Source organism: Hordeum vulgare, chromosome 7H (genome assembly GCF_904849725.1).
Source record: "Hordeum vulgare subsp. vulgare chromosome 7H, MorexV3_pseudomolecules_assembly, whole genome shotgun sequence".
In the NCBI taxonomy this organism is placed as follows: domain Eukaryota; kingdom Viridiplantae; phylum Streptophyta; class Magnoliopsida; order Poales; family Poaceae; genus Hordeum; species Hordeum vulgare.
The window spans coordinates 328824889-328846791 of record NC_058524.1 but is presented as its reverse complement, the minus strand read 5'-3'; positions in this window follow the sequence as shown (position 1 = coordinate 328846791).

The window sequence follows — 21903 nt, the reverse complement described above, 5'->3', positions numbered from 1 at the left end:
ATATATATATCTATATATCTATCTATCTATCTATCTATCTATCTAGCTCTCTCTCTCTCTCTCCCTCTCCCTCTCCCTCTCCCTCTCCATCCCCCTCCATCTCTCTCTCTCCCCCTCTCCCTCTCCCTACCCCTCTCCCTCCCCTCTCCCTCTCTCTCTCCCTCTCTCTCTCTCTCCCTCTCCCTCTCTCTCTCCCCCCTCTCCCTCTGTATCTCACTCTCTCTCTCTCCCTCTCCCTCTCCCTCTTCCACCCTCTCTCCCTCCGCCTCCCCCTCCCCCTCTCCCTCTCCCCCTCCGCCTCCCTCTCCCTCGCCCTCCCCTTCCCCTCCGTCTCCCTCTCCCTCTCTCCCTCTCCCTCTTCCTCTCCCTCCCTCCCTCCCTCTCCCTCTCCCTCTCCCTCCCTCCCTCTCCCTCTCCGTCCCTCCTTCCCTCTCCCTCTCCCTCTCTCTCCCTCTCCCACCCGCACTCCCTCTCACTCTCCCTCTCCCTCTCCCTCTCCCTCTCCCTCTCCCTCTCCCTCTCCCACTCCCACTCCCTCTCACTCTCCCTCTCCCTCCCCCTCCCTCCACCTCCCCCTCCCTCTCCCCCCTCCCCCTCTCTCTCTCTCTCTCCTCTCTCCCTCTCTCTCTGTCCCTCTCTCCTCTGTCTCTCCATCACTCTTCTTTCTCTCTCTCTCCCTCTCTTCCTCTCTCCCTCTCCCCTCCCTCTCCCTCTCCCTCCCCCTCCCCTCCCTCTCACCCCCCTCCCTCTCCTCCCCCTCTATTTCCCTCTCCCTCCCACTCCTCTCCCTCCCTCTCCCTCTCACTCCCCCTCCCTCTCCCCTCCCTCCCTCCCCCCTGCCCCTACCTCTCTCTCCCTCTCCCTCCCTCCCTCTCTCTCTCTCTCTCTCTCTCGCTCTGCCTATCCCTCTCTCTCTCCCTCTCCCTCTATCTCTCCCTCTCCCTCTCCCTCTCTCCCTCTCTCCATCTGCCTCTCCATCTCCCTCCCTCTCCATCTCCCTCTCCCTCTTCCTCTCTCTCTCCCTATACCTCTATCCCTCTCTCCATCCCCCTCTCCCTCCCCCACTCCCTCTCCCTCCCTCTCCATCTCCCTCTCCCTCTCCCCCTCTCCCTCCCTCCCCTCCCTCTCCCTCTCCCTCTCTCTCTCCCTCTACCTCTATCCCTCTCTCCATCTCCCTATCCCTCTCCCCCTCTCCCTCCCTCCCTCTCCCTCTCCCTCTCCCTCCCTCTCCCTCTCCCTCCCCTCCCTCTCCCTCTCCCTCTCCCCCTCCCTCTCTCTCTCCTTCGCTCTCCCTCCCTCTCCCTCCCTCTCCCTCCCTCTCCCTCTCCCTCTCCCTCCCCCTCCCTCTCCCTCTCCCTCTCCCCCTCCCTCTCTCTCTCCCTCCCTCTCCCTCTCCCTCTCCCTCCCCCTCCCCCTCCCCCTCCCTCTCCCTCTCCCTCCCTCCCTCTCCCTCTCCGTCCCTCCTTCCCTCCTTCCCTCTCCCTCTCCCTCTCTCTCCCTCTCCCACCCGCACTCCCTCTCACTCTCCCTCTCCCTCTCACTCTCCCTCTCCCTCTCCCTCTCCCACTCCCACTCCCTCTCACTCTCCCTCTCCCTCCCCCTCCCTCCACCTCCCCCTCCCTCTCCCCCCCTCCCCCTCTCCCTCTCTCCCTCTCTCCCTCTCTCTCTGTCCCTCTCTCCTCTGTCTCTCCATCACTCTTCTTTCTCTCTCTCTCTCTCTCTATATCTCTCTCTCTCCCTCTGCCTCTCCCTTTCTCTCCCTCTCTCCCTCTCCCCTCCCTCTCCCTCTCCCTCCCCCTCCCCTCCTTCTCACTCCCCCTCCCTCTCCTCCCCCTCTATTTCCCTCTCCCTCCCACTCTCTCTCCCTCCTCTCCCTCTCACTCCCCCTCCCTCTCCCCTCCCTCCCTCCCCCCTGCCGCTACCTCTCTCTCCCTCTCCCTCCCTCCCTCTCTCTCTCTCTCTCTCTCTCTCTCGCTCTGCCTATCCCTCTCTCTCTCCCTCTCCCTCTATCTCTCCCTCTCCCTCTCCCTCTCTCCCTCTCTCCATCTCCCTCTCCATCTCCCTCCCTCTCCATCTCCCTCTCCCTCTCCCTCTCTCTCTTCCTCTACCTCTATCCCTCTCTCCATCCCCCTCTCCCTCCCCCACTCCCTCTCCATCTCCCTCCCTCCCTCTCCCTCTCCCTCTCCCTCCCTCTCCCTCTCCCTCTCCCCCTCCCTCTCTCTCTCCTTCGCTCTCCCTCCCTCTCCCTCCCTCTCCCTCTCCCTCTCCCTCTCCCTCCCCCTCCCTCTCCCCCTCCCTCTCTCTCTCCCTCCCTCTCCCTCTCCCTCCCTCTCCATCCCTCTCCCTCTCCCTCTCCCTCCCCCTCCCCCTCCCTCTCCCTCTCCCTCCCTCCCTCTCCCTCTCCGTCACTCCTTCCCTCTCCCTCTCCCTCTCTCTCCCTCTCCCACCCGCACTCCCTCTCACTCTCCTTCTCCCTCTCACTCTCCCTCTCCCTCTCCCTCTCCCTCTCCCACTCCCACTCCCACTCCCTCTCACTCTCCCTCTCCCATCCCCCTCCCTCCACCTCCCCCTCCCTCTCCCCCTCCCCCTCTCTCTCTCTCTCCCTCTCTCCCTCTCTCTCTGTCCCTCTCTCCTCTGTCTCTCCATCACTCTTCTTTCTCTCTCTCTCTATATATATCTCTCTCTCTCCCTCTGCCTCTCCCTTTCTCTCCCTCTCTTCCTCTCTCCCTCTCCCCTCCCTCTCCCTCTCCCTCCCCCTCCCCTCCCTCTCAGTCCCCCTCCCTCTCCTCCCCCTCTATTTCCCTCTCCCTCCCACTCCCTCTCCCTCCCTCTCCCTCTCACTCCCCCTCCCTCTCCCCTCCCTCCCTCCCCCCTGCCCCTACCTCTCTCTCCCTCTCCCTCCCTCCCTCTCTCTCTCTCTCTCGCTCTGCCTATCCCTATCTCTCTCCCTCTCCCTCTATCTCTCCCTCTCCCTCTCCCTCTCTCCCTCTCTCCATCTACCTCTCCATCTCCCTCCCTCTCCATCTCCCTCTCCCTCTCCCTCTCTCTCTCCCTCTACCTCTATCCCTCTCTCCATCCCCCTCTCCCTCTCCATCCCCCTCTCCATCTCCCTCCCTCCCTCTCCTCTCCCTCTCCCTCTCCCTCCCTCTCCCTCTCCCTCTCCCTCCCCTCCCTCTCCCTCTCCCTCTCCCCCTTCCTCTCTCTCTCCTTCGCTCTCCCTCCCTCTCCCTCCCTCTCCCTCTCCCTCTCCCTCTCCCTCCCCCTCCCTCTCCCTCTCCCTCTCCCCCTCCCTCTCTCTCTCCCTCCCTCTCCCTCTCCCTCCCTCTCCCTCCCTCTCCCTCTCCCTCCCCCTCCCCCTCCCCCTCTCCCTCTCCCTCCCTCCCTCCCTCTATCTCCCTCCCTCTCTCTCTATCTCCCTCTCCCTCTCCCTGGCGAGCGAACATGGGCTTGCTGGCCTAGAGCCTCCATCGGGGGCCTCGACAGTCTGTGCGAGCCTTCGCGGCAAGGGAAACTTGTCGGGGTCTTGCTATTCTTCGGTAGTCTTCCCGGCCAAGCGGACTTGCCGGGGCCTTGGAAACCTTCCCGGTAAGGATGGCTTGCCGGGACCTTGCGTCTTGAGCCCTTGTACTCCATGCCCCTCGCAGTGAGGGAAGGGCGTGGCCTCGATGGGTCTTGGACTGCTTTTCTGCTCCTCTTCCCGGTACACTGCCATCAGGGGCGTCGCTGATGCCCGTGGATGAATCTGGGGCACAAGGGACCCCAGTCTCTAGTGCACCGACAGGAGCCCCCGGGCATGGGCCACGCACGCGCGCGGGGCGTTGCTGGGCTAGGCCCAAAGTAGTGCATGGCCTTCCTCAACAGGGGACTCTGTAGGTTTGGAGCCGTTGCGGGCGGCCCTTCCCCACGTCGCGCATCAAACACGTGAGGTGGAGAAGTCCACGCACGGTATCCTCTGCACCTCCCGACGCATTACTGCCATGCATGAAGCATGCAGAGTAAAGGTCAGGCAAGTGGCGTTCGTGGCCATAATGGTCGTAGTCGTGGTAGGGCCCGCTCCCGCATGCATTGGTGCAGCAGGGCGGTTCCCTGTTCACCCGTGATCATGGGTGACTTGGCGAGAGGGGCGGCGGTTTTTGGAGTGAGGGGACATCGCCTCCCGCGCCTCAACCTATAAATTAGGGAGTTTGCAAGGGGGGTTTGCTCATCCATCAGCTCCTGGAACATCCACCACCCCTATCTTGCATCTGTAGAATCTTTTCTAGCTCCAGGTGGTGCTCGCCCCAAGCCATGGCTAGGGGACGAGGGAGGCCACCATCGGTCGCCAAGGCGGAAAGTGGATCCCACTCGGATCATGCCACATCTTCAGCGGGTGCAGCTGCGGAGGGCGGCACGAGCGTCCGAGGTGGCGGAGGGGCAAGGAGCCGTGGTCTCCGCGGAGGCCGTGGGCCGGGAGGTGGAGTGCTACGCGAGAACCTCCATCTTCTCCCGTGCTTGGCAGACACTCGGACGGGACGGCGTTGGAGTTCGTCGTGGAGCTGCATGGCGTCCCACGGGGCCATTTGCATCTCCCTTGCCCTTTTGCTAGGGCGATGGAGGCCGCCAAGCTCCCCTGTCTTGTGGTTGCAGGTGTACGGTTGCTCCCACGGTGCTATGCAAGTGCACGCGGAGTACCCGAAGCGCTGCTCCATGTTGCTCGAGGGGGGCTCGAAAGCCTTTGCCCGCGCCCGAAGCCTCGAGGATGGGCATATCCTCCGCTTCAAGCTAGTGCAGGATAATATGCTATCCGTCAAGTTTTACGGTCGCTTAGGTGTCTCGGTTGCTGCGAAGAGAGCTCGAGCGGCGCCGAATGTCGCTCCTCGAGCGATAGCGACGAGGAGGACAACGGCGGCAGTGACGCTCTTGGCACGTCAAGATCTCGGGGGGGGGGGGGGGACAGGTCAGAGTACGACTCCCCAAGGTCCGACTGACTACCGGCCCTGCTGCCGAGGCCCGCTCACGCCTCTCCCCCGCCTAGTGGGGTTACTCTGCAGGAGCCCGCATCGATGACTCGTCTTTGAGGAGGTGCGATCGCGGTCTCTGGCTTCTTCATCCCCTCGGGTCGCCCTGTATTCCGCCTTCGTTCTCCTAGGCGTAGTACTGGTCTAGGAGAAACCAACTTGGGTTGTGCCGGGGGTCGTCCCGCTTTTTGTCTTCTTGAACTTCTGTCCCGCGAGCATGTCCCTCGCCGAACGATAGTGTAATAGGTTAGAGTATCAAAAATCGTTCATGTAATATGTTAGAGTATCAAATGAATGAAATGTTGTTTCCCTTGCGTCTGATTCTTCTCCTTGAATGATACGCCTTTTGCATTTTCCGGAAGCTTGCCCGCACGACTGGTCCTGTCGCTAGTGCTTTGAGGAACGAATCCTTAGTAGTTCTCTTGAGGGGTCATAACCGGCAGGGCTCCTTGTCGCACTCAGTGCAGCCATTAGATCGTCAAGGGTGGCTCGAGGCAAAATAAGGTGCTATGTAGCCACTTAGACTGTTGAACCGTTCGAAACAGTGAGAAGGCGCTCTATGGCCGTTTAGGTCGTTGAACTAGTTCAAAACGTAACAAAGGCGCACTGATCCTGACAAGGTTCCATCTACGCGCAGGTTTCTCAAACAAGGTTTAGGATCTTTCAGAAAGGGAACAACCTATCTACCCTGAAATCTCAAACCGAAATATTTATCACTTATCTGTCGTGCCGCGGCAGTTCTCGCCGCGGCGCTTGGGTCTTTTCGGGGGCTTCAGATCCCCGACAAGCAGGAGACTATACTCTTCCGACAACTTACCCTTAGGAAGGTATTTGCCGACAGTTCTCGATTGTTGTATAGAAGGGGGGGGGGGGGTTGTCGGAGCATAACTCCTTTTCCTATTTTTCCAGGCCGTATTGACGGAGCCCCCGAGCACGTCTTTGGCGAAGACGTGGTGCTTTCGAGGGAAAAAGCGTTCGGCTGGAGTGCGTGCCTTGATTCCGGGGCCCGTAGGTGCATTCTCGACGGTTATGCACCTGTGCGTTGAGGTGCGGCGGCCGAAGTATGCGTAGGAGGCCTCACCGGAGGCCCCAGGCACACCCTCAACAGCAGCGCACTGTCCGGAGCGGTGGGTCAGCATGGCGCCTTCGAGCTCGAGGTCTCCGTTCCCCCTAGCCCGCATTCGCGCAGGTGCCAGGACGTCGTTGGCGAAGTAGAGCGACCATTGTTGCACCCTGCTTCGAAGGACCGCAGTGGTGCGCTCAATCTCCCAAAATCTGATGTGGAACTTGCTGGAACTCGTGAAGAAGCTCTCAACCATCGTCGTCCCCCCTACCTGGCGCGCCAAAGATGTTGGGAAAAACGAACCCCTATGGGAAACTCGAGGAGTCCCTTGATCGTTTGGCGGGGAGAGGGAGGTATGGCGTCGAGAGTGGAACTAGCAGTGAACACCGGCAAGGTTCTGATTACCCAGGTTCGGGCCACTTGGTGCGTAAAACCCTACTCTTGCTTAGTTTTTATTATGGGCTTACCGCAGGGTGATTTTGCTACAGTAACTTAGTAGATGATTAGGGAGTCTCTGATCCCCAAAAGGGCCAACCCTTAAGAATGAGCTTTGGGCCTCCTTTTATAGGCAGAGGGGTCACCAAGAGTGTGCTTACAGGAGGTAAAGTGAACAGTGTTCACCGCTCTACTTCTTCGGTGGTGTTCGTGGGTAGTAAATGCCTTGTCTGACCCCTGACCTGCTGAAAGGTGGTTGTGACACGTACCCAGGTGAATCGACACCTGGGCCTTGCGCTGGCACACAAGGGGTGTGCTGCAGCGGTCGGATTGTAGTAGAAACTTGTGGGGAAAACCTGGCGAGCAAAGAGGGACCTAGTGGCCTGGTATCTCCGTCGGGTGACTTGGACACCTTCCCGGCAAGGAAGGCTTGCCTAGGGCCTTGAACACTTTCCCGGCAAGGAGGGCTTGCCGAGGGCCTCGCCAGTGTGTGCGAGTCTTCCCGGCAAGGGACGCTTGCCAGGGTCTTGTTAATCTTCGGGTAGTATTCCCCGCGAAGCGTGCCTGCCGGGGCCTTGGGAATCTTCCCGGCAAGGAGGGCTTGCTAGGGCCTTGCGTCTGGAGCCTTTGGATCCCACGCCCCACTTGGTGAGGGAAGGGCGTCGCCTTGGACTGCCTTGGGTTGATTTCATGCTGCTATTCCCAGCACGCTGCTGTCGGGGGTGTTGCAAATGCCCGTGTACAAGTCTGGGTGAACAAGGTACCCAGTCTCTAGTGCTCCGGCAGTTGTTGTTGTAGTAGTAGTTCTCATTATTATCGTTCTTATCGTTGTTGTCGTCGTCCTCATCGTTGTTGTCGTTGTGGTTGATGTTCTTGTTGTTGCTCTTGTTGCTATTGTTGTTGTTGTTGTTGTTGTTGTTGTTTTGTTGTTGTCGTTATTGTTGTTCTTGTTGTCGTCGTCGTTGTCGTTGTTGTTGTTGTTGTTGTTGTTATTTTTATTGTCATTGTTATTGTTGTTGTTGTTGTCGTTGTTCTTGTTGTTATTGTTGTTGTTGCGGTCGTCGTCTTCGCTATTGTTGGTGTTGTTGTTGTCGTTGTCGTCGTCTTCATTGTTATCGTTGTTGTCATTATATCATCGTCGTCCTCATTGTCACCGTCGTCATCGTTGTCATTGTTGTTGTTGTTGTTGTTGTTGTTGCTTTCGTCGTTCTTGTTGTTGTTGTGGTTGTGGTTGTGATTGTTATTGTTTTTTTCGTCGTCGTATTCGTCGTCGTAATCATGTTCGTTGTTGTTGTTGTTGATGATGATGATGATGACGATGTGTCACACCCTGTTTTTCATCACAAGTATTTTATGTTGCAAAAATCAGAGCTTGTTAAAACTTTTTCAAATAATGTTGTGAGTGCAATGTCAGCCCTTGTATGAGTGAATGCTTGCTTGCTTGATGACTCAAGCCATGAAAAACTTATTATTTTGCTCTCTTCAAAAACCCTTTTTCCTTTATATCAAGATCACCTTCATCATGTTGGGATACACTACTAGCTCATGAAGCCAAGTGGCACTTCCAACCAAAGTTGGTGATCTGATCTTAATATTATTTTCATTCATTAAAAACATTAATTGGTGATTTAAAATATTATTTTCCTATTTTATATTTATGTCTGTTTCTAAGGCCAAGAATGATATTCCCACAAGGAAAATTGCTTTCCTGCCTTAGAAAATTCAGAGTAAATTCATGGAAGCTCAGAAGGACATATATTTTCCATATATAAGATTTTCAACCCTATTTTATATTAATATTATTTGAGTAAAACCCTGAAAACCATTTGTGTCTGTTTTAGCTTTTTGAGATGTTTCCAAAGTAAATGATCTCAATAAATTCCCATAAAATTACAGGAGCCCTCCCAAGACATATTAGGTGCTCACATAAAATCTCACCTTGATCCAAGGTGGGGAAGTGCAAATAATGAGCCCAAAACCCTCGGTGTCCAGAGAAGAGTTGGAAGAACTCTACATTGCAAAGTTTCTCCAATGGAGCTGAACCTTTGCAGAGGTGTTTGACACCCCAAATGAGCACTCCACACCAAAGATGGGATTTGTGAGACTCGGTTTGGCCACACTTCCTTTGTAAAGGACAGTACTGGTCATTTTGAAGCATTTTCAAGTTTACAAAGCTAAACTTGTTCAATGGAGCCCAAATTTGGTAAAACCCCATGTTTTTACCCCAAGACCAAACCTGTTAAGTTTCAGTTCCAGTGGTGGAGTGGAAGCACCCAAATCACTGTCGAACACCTACTGACAAGAAGGTAAAAACCCTCCTAGCCACTGTTTTACCCAATGTCAAAGCCCCAAACTTGGTGAGTTAGAGCCCCAGAACACCCTGAGCACCCAGTCAACCAGCCCCTCCCCAACTCCAAGCACTGGTGACAAGATCTTCCATTTGAGCCGCAGGCCAGCGCTGGCAACACTGGTGTTCCCTGCCTCCTTTGACCAGCTCGTGCTCCCACTAACACACAACGGCTAGGCACACTCCCAACAACACTCAGGACATGGAGGACACGTCCAAAGGGCCCCAGAGCACGCCAGCATGCCGTGGCATGCCAAAACCGCGCTCTGGACGCGCTACAGACAAACTCCAGCAAGGGGACGTCGCCCCGGCCAGTTCCAACCCCCCCAGTAATGTCCAAACACTCCCTTGACACCCACTCTGTACAAAGCTACCATCAGGGGCCCCCTCTCCTCGTGCAAGAGCTCAGGCGACGCGTGCCCCAGCGCGCCCGACGCGGCCGAGCATGCACGGTCGCTGCGGCTTGACCCCACTCGCTTTCCCTCTGCGGCCGATGCACCAGGAGGTCCTAAACCACGTCCCGAACACATGGTTTCGTGGCCAGCACCTCACTGTGCTCGCACACGCACCACGGTGAGTCACCGGCGCGCCCGAGTCGGCTCACCGCCGCTGGCCTATAAATAAGTCCCCCCGGCACCCCAGCACCCCCAGGCAGTGTCAGCACAACCACCAGACTCCCCCTAGCCACCCAATCGAGCTCATAGAGCCCCGGTGCTCGAGATCGACCGACGCCCCTCTGCCCTGGAGCTCTGGTCGATCTCCGGCTACACGCCGGCTCCTGGGTCGCCCGACCTCCCATTGCACTCCCATTGACGCCAGGACCATTTCCCCCAACTTCCCCGAGCGAATCCGTGCCCCTAGCCACTAGCTCGACGCCAACCCGAAACCTTTCCGCCATGATCACCTCGTCGCCGGCGACCCAGACCACCTCCAGTGACGTCCCGACCACGAGCAGGTAGGCGGAGGAACGAGGGACCCATTCCCGCTCCCAGATTGGCCTGAGGGAAACGGTAGCCTCGCCGGCGTCTGTCTCCACCGCTCTGGCTGGAGGTAGGAGAAGGACCCGACAGGTGGAGCCCACCTGTCGGTGTCCTGGGGCAGCCAGCGCCCGCAGCCGCTGACACTGACCCCAGGGGCCCGCAGGTCAAGTTTGAACCTGGCCCGCGCGTGCCTGGTGGCTGGTCTGCTGGCTGGGCCGACTGGGTCTCCCCCTGGCCTTTTTCTTTTATTTTTTAACCTGCAGCTTAAATGATTTTTATAAAAATATTTAGCCAGTAGAAAAATATGATTCTTCCACCAACAATTTTCTAAAAATGTGTAGTAATTGATTCTGTAGAGTTTGACATTTATCAAAAACACAATCTGTTTTGGTATAATAAAATTATATTAAAAGCTTTTGTTTTCTCCTGTTTGGTTTTAAATAAATATGCTTAGCTAATAAAAACCATAGGAAACATTTTCCAAAATAATAAACTGAATTTATTTAAGCTTTGCAACATTTTTAAAAGCACCTTGTGATCTGTTTTGGTGTGAGCTATTATTTATTTATTCCTTTCTCGACGGTAGAGTTACCGAGTGACGGAGGATCCGGAGCGGAAGACCTCAAAGACCCCGGATACCTAGCTGACCAAGGCAAGCAGCCCTTTGACCATGACTTGAGCACAAACATTGTTGCACGCTAGTATAGTTGGCATTCTCCCGTTGCATGTGATCGCGATGCCGGTTCATCATTGTGGTGATGGTACCGAAGGCTTCTTCGAAGCACTTGCATGATAGTAATGTTATTCACATGGCTCCTCGGAGCACCAGCATGATGAGCTTGACCCTACCATCTACTAGGATCATGCTACTGTCATGCTGACTAGTAGAGTAAGATCATTGCACTGAGCTTGACCCTACCCCTTGAGGGTCATGTTATACCATGTTGAAAAGTAAAGATAGAGCATATTATCAGAAGCATGTTGATGAGTTAAATAAAGAGTTTATGAAAACCCCGTCGGGTGCCACTAATGCCCGAGGGTGATGATGAGTTGGTGATCACTTTTGGTGAAGTGATGCACCGGTGTTTTTGTGTGCGTATGGTTTCGAAAATGGGATTAGATTTATGATGTGTCGACCATCCCAACCTTACCAGTAGGACCACGATACCCCTTTATGGGACGGGGCTTTGTTGATTACTCTGGTCGGTACTAGCAAAGAGCCACATTACTAGTGGCGGGAGTGATCGGTGTCACACTCGTGATGGGGTCGTGCCAGGTAGGACGACTATGCCATTATTATGAGTTCCAGGCACACCGTTCGTCCCCGCATGGTTGATACAGTCCAGAGTCGGTGCTCGTAAGACGTACAACATGTGGGCTGGGTACCAATCGAGTGGACCTCTTTGTCTAGTATCGTTAGGGGAAAGATGATGATCGGGTACTTACCTCGGGTATATGTGATATACCACGAGTCGTGGATGACACGGAAGTTTCCCGTTTCTCGTGGGTCCAGCGTACTACCTCTGCAGAGTGTCAAACTATTCGAATAGCCGTCTCCACGGTCAAGGACAGTTGGGTGGTGCTGCTTAAACTACGTCCAGCGTTTCCGCATAAACCAAGTGTGTGTGTGAGTTCGGTGAATGGTGTTAATAACTGGAGTTACTTGAGGAATTGATATGACCAAGTTCGGTGACTTGGCATATAGGGTGAACCCGGTGTGTTCAACCCTTAGCAGATATGTTGATATCTGTAACCTGTTCTTCAAGAGTAATTCTTTAACTTGTTGCATATACATGATCATTCCACCCAGATGAGTTACAGTAAAGATGCATGATATTGTTATCCTTCACTTTCATGTTCATATCATGGGCTGTTTGCGAGTACATTCAAAGTACTCATTGGCTTGCCACTAGTTACATTATTGACCAGACATGGAAGGACCAGAGTTTGGCGAAGAGTACGCCGTCGGAGACGAACTTGCGATCTAGGACGCTTCCAAGTCAAAATGCCTATCGGTGTAGGCTTGATGGCATGGGCATCGCTTAGCCCCTTACGAGTTTCCGCTACTCGAAGTATCTGTTTAATTTGGCTGTAGGCCTCGCTCTTGAACCCGACCTTCTGGTCGTTTGATGTAATAATTTCGGTACTTGGATGTAAGACTCTATTATTCAGTATCTGTGTTCAGTGAACATTGATCCTTGGGGTCACTGGGCACGGCGAACTCGACTTGCTAGTCGGGGTCCACACAGAACTGGTATCAGAGCCATCCTGACTATAGGAAGCCTTAGATAGCATGGACGTTAGCCGAGAATGTTAGAACGCCAGCCTTGCACAAACTTTTGCACATACAACCTTCTGACCTCTATCCCATGCCTTGTAGATGGCTGTCGTACCTGAGACGCTTCTGGAGACCGGCTTTCCACTACTCCTGGTGGATTTTCTCGAGAAGTGCCACGTATGTCGCACGCCCAGCTTCCTCTACCACGAGCACTGGGTCAACGCCGACACTAAGGAATATCACATGGACGTGATAGTGAAGGCTAATGACTCCCCGTCTAGTTGGTTCTTTGAAGGACCACAGATGGGAGAGCTGATGTTGGCAGTGGAGACGGCCGCACGAGAGGCGCTAGTGCGTCTCCGCAGCATCCTCCCTGAGATGGATAATGAGCCAGTCACTCGTCACCTACCTTTCATTAAGGAAGGAGTGGATGGGAGTTGGACACTCACCCCAGCCATGGAGGATGGGATGCCATTAAGGTTTCAGACCTACTTCAGCCTCTCATCAGACACCCTGACGCACCTCCTGGTTAAGGAGTCAGTCAAGCTTCGCCAAGAGCTGCACCTAGTCAAGGGCCTGCTCCACACTGAGAAGATGCAGAATCGCAAAGTAAAGAAGGCAGGTGCACCTGAAGGGAGGACAGCTGTTGCTACTAAGGGTGGTGTGTTACCCATCCAGGCAGTCCCTCTTCGGAGTCGCCGCCTGACGGTGGAAGAGTACACTGAGATCTTCGCCGCCTCGCCTAAGAGACGCCGTGATGTGCAGATTCTTTCTTCCACTCCTATAAAGGAAGAAGATGTTGATGAAGATGAGGACGAAGACGAGGATCCTGTTGAATCCGCCTTTGAGACTGAGCAGTCCGCCGCGTAGGATTTAGCGTAGGCAAATAGGAGTACCCCGAGCATAGGGTATCCATGTATCCGTTTCTAATTTGCATATGTGTGCATGATATAAGTCACCTATTGCCTTAGGCAGCCTGTAAGTGACTACATCACCTACTTTTTATGAATGCAATTTCCGTTTGTCAAAAACTTTGGTTTTGAAAACTTGGCACTTGCACGTATTGGACCCCCTCTTACTAGGAGCGAATCCTTGTATTCCCGAGCAAGGTGGCATTTTGACCTGTCTGTTTCTATGACAGGATGGTGAACGCAACCCGCAACAGCACCTTTGGCAACCCCGGCGCCGGCTCCTAAGGGACACGGCAGGGAACCGAAGGAGAAGCTCACGCTGGAGGTCACCACGAGCAGCCTAGAGACCTTCCGCCACCACCTCCTCCTGAGAACTTGACGATGGCTCAGTTCCTTCAAGCTCTTCGGGAGGAGCGTCAAGCCAGCAATGCCGCTATTTAGCAGCTGACTGAAGTCCCGGTGGACAACCCGCCGCGGAATGGGAATGGCGGTGGCCGCTCTACTCTTTCTGAGTTCATGCGGACTACGCCCCCCATATTCACGAAGATGACTGAACCACTGGACACCGATGACTGGATCCGCACCATTGAAGACCTCCTTGCGCTGGTCAAGTGCACCGACGATCATGAGAATGTCCTTTATGCTTCTGACTGTCTCGGAGGTACCGCCAGGGCATGGTGGGATGGATTTAAGATCACGCGGATAGGGCAAGTCATCACTTGGGTGATGTTCAAGGAAGGATTTCGCACGGCTCACATTCCACCTCGACTGATGACCATTAAGAAGCGGGAATTCCGAGCCTTGAGGCAGGGCGGTGGAACTGTTAAGGAGTACCTGTAGAAGTTTAACCTCTTGTCGAGGTACACGCCCGAAGATGTTAACACCGAGGCCGCTAAGGTGGAACGCTTCATGGAAGGGTTACAGCAGTCCCTGCAATACCAGCTGGTGGTTTGCGACTTCCAGACTTTCAGCGAGCTCGTTAACAAGGCGCTTATGCTGGAAGACAAGCATTGTGCGATGGACAACACCCGCAAGCGCAAACTGATAGGCAGTGGAGGACCCAGTAGCACAAGACCAAGACCATGGCAGTCAGCACCTGCAAGACCCAACTTTTAGCAGCAGCAGTACAAGCACACGGTGTTCCGCCAGAATTATCAGCCTCAGCAGCAAGACAAGCCAGTAGTCAACCCGCCGAACAACGGTGGAGTCAAGACCAACCCTCCGGGGCAGGTCACCTGCTTTGGGTGTGGTCAGACCAGGCACTATTCCAGGCAGTGCCCCAACAAGAAGACCGACGCACCGCATCCCAATGCACCCAACCCTGGTCAAGGTGCACCAGGAAGGAACCCCACCCCCCGAAACCACCAGTTCAATGGCAGGGGCCGGATCAATCACATCACTGCAGAAGAGGCGCAGGAAGACCCGGACTGCATTCTGGGCACGTTCCTCGTCAACTCAACTCCAGCAACAGTGTTGTTTGATTGTGGTGCCTCGCATTCTTTTGTTACTCAAAGGTTCGCGAAGAAGTGTGGTTTAAAACCCACTCTACTCCGTGGACAAATGGCAATTCAAACCCCGGGAGCAATATTGAGGACCAACCTAGGGTGTAGAAGGGTCCAGATAGTTATCAATGGAACGAGTTTCTTGGCAGAACTCATTGTGCTTAAATCGCAAGGTGTAGAAGTAATCCTCGGCATGGATTGGTTGGCCAAGCACCAAATTCTTTTGGACTATGCCAACAGGGCCATTACCATGACAAGCAACCAAGGGGCAAGGTCAAGTTTGTCTCCGAGCCGGTATCGGCTCAAGTGCCTCGAGTCAACAGTCTATCCGAGGTAGAGCTTGATCAAGTGCCTCTAGCCTGTGAATACCCGGACGTCTTTCCTGATGAGCTACCCGGAATGCCTCCCGATCGAGACATCGAGTTCATCATCGAGCTCATGCCCGGATCAACGCCTATATATAAAAAGCCTTACAGGATGGGTTCCGAAGAGTTGGCAGAGCTGAAGAAGCAGCTGGATGAGCAACTCAGGAAAGGGTTCATCCGTCCAAGTGCATCACCTTGGGGATCACCTGTTCTATTTGTTTCAAAGAAGGATGGTACCATTCGACTCTGCGTCGATTACCGTTCTCTTAATGAAGTCACAATTAAGAACAAGTACCCGCTCCCCAAGATCGAAGACCTGTTTGACCAGTTAAACGGGGCGAGGGTATTTTCCAAGATCGATCTTCGATCGGGATATTACCAGTTGAAGATTCGACCCGAAGATATACCCAAGACTTCAGTCGTGACCCGATACGGTGTATATGAATGCACTGTCATGCCCTTCGGTTTCACAAATGCCCCAGCCTACTTCATGTACCTCATGAACAAGGTCTTCATGGAATATTTGGACAAGTTTGTCATCGTGTTCATCGATGACATATTAATCATCTCCTAGTCCGAAGAGGAGCATGAGCAACACCTGAGGTTAGTTCTGGGAAAGCTTCGAGAGCACCAGCTTTATGCCAAATTCAGCAAGTGTCAGTTCTGGTTGAACGAAGTTGGATTTCTGAGTCATACCCTGACGGCAAGCGGTTGGCCGTAGATCAGTCGAAGATTACTACAGTGACCAACTGGGAATCACCAAAGGACGTGAAGGATGTCAGGAGTTTCCTCGGGCTCGCGGGATTCTACCGCAAGTTTGTAGAAGGTTTCTCCAGCATCGCTCGACCTATGACTCACCTCTTGAAGAAAGGCCGAAAGTTCGAGTGGACACCGGTGTGTGAAGAAAGTTTCCAGGAGTTGAAGAAGAGGCTAACTATTGCCCCGGTATTGGCTACCCCAGACATCAACATGGAATTCGTAATATATTGTGATGCCTCTGGAACCGGGCTCGGTGGAGTCCTGATGCAAGATGGCAGGGTCGTGGCGTACTTGTCACGGCAACTGCGACGGCATGAGAACAACTACGCCACCCATGATCTCGAGCTAGCAGCTGTAGTGCATGCTCTGAAGACGTGGCGACATTACCTTCTGGGGAAGCGATGTGAGATATATACAGACCACAAAAGTCTTAAATATATCTTCACTCAAAGGGAGCTGAATATGAGGCGGCGGAGATGGCTTTAGTTAATCAAGGATTACGACCTCAGCATTCAATATCATCCCGGCAAGGAGAACGTGGTAGCCGATGCCTTAAGCCGGAAGGCAGGCTCCTTGAACGTCATGCTCAAGGAAAGGTTACCCGTCTTGTATGAAGAGATGGAGGGCTTCGGGCTTGAGATAGTCGAACCAGGATACCTGGCCAACCTCGAAGTCAAGCCTACTCTGGAAGACTACATCAAGGAAGCCGAGAAGGGACACAAGAGTATCGAAGGCCTCAAGAGGAAGGTGCGAGAAGGCAAAGCCCCCGGATTCTCGATTGATGTGCAAGGAGTACTGTGGTACGGGAAGCGCTTATGCATACCTAACAAGGCTGAACTTAAGGACTTGATCCTGCAAGAGGCTCATGACACACCGTACTCTATCCATCCAGGTGGTACCAAGATGTACCAAGACCTCCGAGAACGATTCTGGTGGCATGGCAGGAAGAGGGAAATTGGCTCCTATGTCGCTAAATGCGATGTATGCTAGCGAGTCAAGGCTGAACACCAGCGACCTGCTGGATTGCTGCAACCTCTTGAAGTGCCGGAATGGAAGTGGGATAAGGTTGGCATGGACTTCATCACCGGGTTGCCCCGGTCGAATAAGGGTCATAACTCCATTTGGGTCATAGTCGATCATTTGACCAAGGTGGCCCATTTCATCCCCGTTAACACCACCTACGATGGCAGCCAGCTAGCCAGTCTATACATTCATCGAGTGGTGAGTCTCCATGGAGTTCCCAAGGAGATCGTGTCCGACCGCGGCACGCAATTCACCTCAAGATTCTCGAAGAAGTTTCAAGAAGCTCTCGGAACCAAACTCTCCTTCAGTACGGCTTTCCACCCGCAAACGGGCGGACAGACCGAGAGGGTAAACCAGATACTTGAGGACATGCTCCGCGCCTGTGTTTTGGCTCATGGTGCCAAGTGGGAAGATTGCCTGCCATTTGCTGAGTTTTCTCAGAACAACAGCTACCAGTCCAGTCTTCAGATGGCCCTATTCGAAGCGTTATATGGGCGGAAGTGCCGCACCCCGCTCAATTGGTCCGAAACCGGCGAAGGACTAGTTTTCGGACAAGAAGCACCCCAGGAAGCAGGGGACAAGGTTCAGCTTGTCCGAGAAAACTTGGAGGCAGCTAAGTCAAGGCAGAAGAGCTATGCGGACCCTCGCCGCAGAGATGTGGAGTTTGTTCCCGGAGACCAGGTGTACTTGCGAGTCACACCTCTCAAGGGGACCAAGCGTTTCCACGTCAAGGGGAAGCTAGCTCCCAGGTTTATTGGACCCTTCAAGGCGCGTGGAAGTCGCTTACCAGTTGGAGCTACCTCCTGAGCTTTCGGGTGTGCACAACGTGTTTCACGTGTCACAGCTCCGGAAGTGTTTACAAGTGCCAATCCGTCCCGATCTTTACAAGGACATTGATCATCAAGCTATTAACCTTCAACCGGACCTTACGTACCGCGAGAAAGCGATCCGCATTTTGGATGAAACCGAACGTTGCACCAGAAGCCGCACCATCAAGTTTTTCAAGGTTCAGTGGAGCAACCATAACGAAGCAGAAGCCACGTGGGAACGTGAAGACTATCTCCGATCAGAATTTCCCGAGCTATTTAACGCTTAGCTTAGGAATCTCGGGGACGAGATTCTTGTAAGAGGGATAGGTTTGTCACACCCTGTTTTTCATCACAAGTATTTTACGTTGCAAAAATCAGAGCTTGTTAAAACTTTTTCAGATAATGTTGTGAGTGCAATGTCAGCCCTTGTATGAGTGAATGCTTGCTTGCCTGATGACTCAACCCATGAAAAACATATTATTTTGCTCTCTTCAAAAACCCTTTTTCCTTTATATCAAGATCACCTTCATCATGTTGGGATACACTACTAGCTCATGAAGCCAAGTGGAACTTCCAACCAAAGTTGGTGATCGGATCCTAATATTATTTTCATTCATTAAAAACATTAATTGGTGATTTAAAATATTATTTTCCTATTTTATATTTATGTCTGTTTCTAAGCCCAGGAAGGATATTCCCACAAGGAAAATTGCTTTCCTGCCTTAGAAAATTCTGAGTAAATTCATGGAAGCTCAGAAGGACATATTTTCCATATATAAGATTTTCAACCCTATTTTATATTAATATTATTTGAGTAAAACCCTGAAAACCATTTCTGTCTGTTTTACCTTTTTGAGATGTTTCCAAAGGAAATGATCTCAATAAATTCCCATAAAATTACAGGAGCCCTCCCAAGACATATTAGGTGCTCACATAAAATCTCACCTAGATCCAAGGTGGGGAAGTGCACCTAATGAGCCTAAAACCCTCTGTGTCCACAGAAGAGTTGGAACAACTCTACATTGCAAAGTTTCTCCAATGGAGCTAAAACTTTGCAGAGGTGTTTGTCACCCCAAACGAGGAACCCACATCAAAGATGGGATTTGTGAGACTCTGTTTGGCCACACTTCCTTTGTAAAGGACAGTACTGGTCATTTTGAAGCATTTTCAAGTTTACAAAGCTAAACATGTTCAATGGAGCCCAAATTTGGTAAAACCCCATGTTTTTACCCCAAGACCAAACCTGTTAAGTTTCAGTTCCAGTGGTGGAGTGGAAGCACCCCAAATCACTGTCGAACACCTACTGACAGGAAGGTAAAAACCCTCCTAGCCACTGTTTTACCTAATGTCAAAGCCCCAAACTTGGTGAGTTAGAGCCCCAGAACACCCTGAGCACCCAGTCAACCTGCCCCTCCCCAACTCCAAGCACTAGTGACAAGATCATCAATTTCAGCCGCAGGCCAGTGCTGGCAACACTGGTGTTCCTTGCCTCCTTTGACCAGCTCGTGCTCCCACTAACACACAACGGCTAGGCACACTCCCAGCAACACTCAGGACATGGAGGACACGTCCAAAGGGCCACAGAGCGCGCCAGCATGCCGTGGCATGCCAAAACTGCGCTCTAGACGCGCTACAGAGAACCTGCAGCAAGGGGACGTTGCCTCAGCTAGTTCCAACCCCCCAGTAATGTCCAAACGCTCCCCCAACACCCACTATGTGCAAAGCTACCATCAGGGCCCCCCTCTCCTCGCGCAAGATCTTAGTTGACACGTGCCCATGCGCGCCCGACGCGGCCAAGCATGCACGGTCGCTGCGGCTCGACCCCACTCGCTCTCCCTCTGCGGACGATGCACCAGGAGGTCCTAAACCACGTCCCGAACCCGTGGTTTCGCGGCCAGCACCTCACTGTGCTCGCACACACGCCACAGTGAGTCACCGGCGCGCCCGAGTCGGCTCACCGACGCTGGCCTATAAATAGGTCCCCCTCGGCACCCCAGCACCCCCCAGGCAGTTTCAGCACAACCACCAGACTCCTCCTAGCCTCACAATCGAGCTCGCAGAGCCCTGGTGCTCGAGATCGACCGAGGCCCCTCCGCCTCGGAGCTCCGGTCGATCTCTGGCTACACGCCGGCTCCTGCACCGCCCGACCTCCCATTGCACTCCCCTTGACGCCAGGACCATTTCCCCTAACATCCCGGAGCGAATCCGTGCCCGTTGCCACTAGCTCGATGCCAACCTGAAACCTAGGCCGCACGCGCCTGGTGGCTGGTCTGCTGGCTGGGCCGACTGGGTCTCCCCCCTGGCCTTTTTCTTTTATTTTTTAACCTGCAGCTTAAATGATTTTTATAAAAATATTTAGCCAGTAGAAAATATGATTCTTCCACCAACAATTTTCTAAAAATGTGTAGTAATTGATTCTGTAGAGTTTGACATTTATCAAAAACAGAATCTGTTTTGGTATAATAAAATGATATTAAAAGCATTTGTTTGCTCCTGTTTGCTTTTAAATAAATATGCTTAGCTAATAAAAACCATAGGAAACATTTTCAAAAATAATAAACTGAATTTATTTAAGCTTTGCAACATTTTTAAAAGCACCTTGTGATCTGTTTTATTTATTCCTTTCTCGATGGTAGAGTTACCGAGTGATGGAGGATCCGGAGCGGAAGACCTCGAAGACCCCGGATACCTAGCTGACCAAGGCAAGCAGGCCTTTGACCATGACTTGAGCACAAACATTGTTGCATGCTAGTATATTTGGCATTCTCCCATTGAATGTGATCACGATGCCGGTTCATCATTGTGGTGATGGTACCGAAGGCTTCTTCGAAGCACTTGCATGATAGTAATATTATTCACATGGCTCCTCGGAGCACAAGCATGATGAGCTTGACCCTACCATCTATTAGGATCATGCTACTATCATGCTGACTATTAGAGTAAGATCATTGCACTGAGCTTCACCCTACCCCTTGAGGGTCATGTTATACCATGTCGACAAGTAAAGATAGAGAATATTATTACAAGCATGTTGATGAGTTAAATAAGGAGTTTATGAAAACCCCGTCGGGTGCCTCTAATGCCCGAGGGTGATGATGAGTTGGTGATCAGTTTTGGTGAAGTGATGCACCGGTGTTTTGTGTGAGTATGGTTTCGGAAATGGGATTAGATTTATGATGTGTCGACCGTCCCAACCTTACCAGTACGACCACGATACCCCTTTATGGGACGGGGCTTTGTTGATTACTCTGGTCGGTACTAGCAAAGAGCCACATTACTAGTGGCGGGAGTGATCGGTGTCACTCTCGTGATGGGGTCGTGCCAGGTAGGACGACTATACCATTATTATGAGTTCCAGGCACACCGTTGGTCCCCGCATGGTTGATACAGTCCAGAGTCGGTGCTCGTAAGACGAACAACATGTGGGCTGGGTACCAATCGAGTCGACCTCTTTGTCTAGTATCGTCAGGGGAAAGATGATGATCGAGTACTTACCTCGGGCATATGTGATATACCGCGAGTCGTGGATGACACGGAAGTTTCCCGTTTCTCGTGGGTCCAGCGTACTACCTCTGCAGAGTGTCAAACTATTCGAATAGCCGTGTCCACGGTCAAGGACAGTTGGGTGGTGCTGCTTAAACTACGTCCAGCATTTCCGCATAAACCAAGTGTGTGTGGTGAGAGTTCGGTGAATGGTGTTAATAACCGGAGTTACTTGAGGAATTGATATGACCAAGTTCGGTGACTTGGCATATAGGGTGAACCCGGTGTGTTCAACCCTTAGCAGATATGTTGATATCCGTAAGCTGTTCTTCAAGAATAATTCTTTAACTTGTTGCATATACATGATCATTCCACCTAGATGAGTTACACTAAAGATGCATGATATTTTTATCCTTCACTTTCATTGTTCATATCACGGCTGTTTGCGAGTACATTCAAAGTACTCATTGCCTTGCCACTTGTTATATTATTGACCAGACATGGAAGGACTGGAGTTTGGCGACGAGTACGCCGTCGGAGACAAACCTGCGATCTAGGACGCTTCCAAGTCGGAATGCATGTCGGTGTAGGCTTGATGGCATGGGCACCGCTTAGCCCCTCGAGTTTCCGCTACTCGATGTATCTGTTTAATTTGGCTTTAGGCCTCGCTCTTGAACCCGACCTTCTGGTCGTTTGATGTAATAATTTCCGTACATGGATGTAAGACTCTATTATTCAGTATCTGTGTTCAGTGAACATTGATCCTTGGGGTCACTGGGCACGGCGAACTCAACTTGCTAGTCGGGGTCCCCACACGATGACGTTGTTGTTGTTGTTGTTATTGTTATTGTTGTTGTTGTTGTTGTTGTTGTTGTTGTTGTTGTTGTTGTTGCCAATGCTATCGATGTTGTCGTTCTTGTCGTTGTTGTTGTTGTCGTTATCATTCTCGTC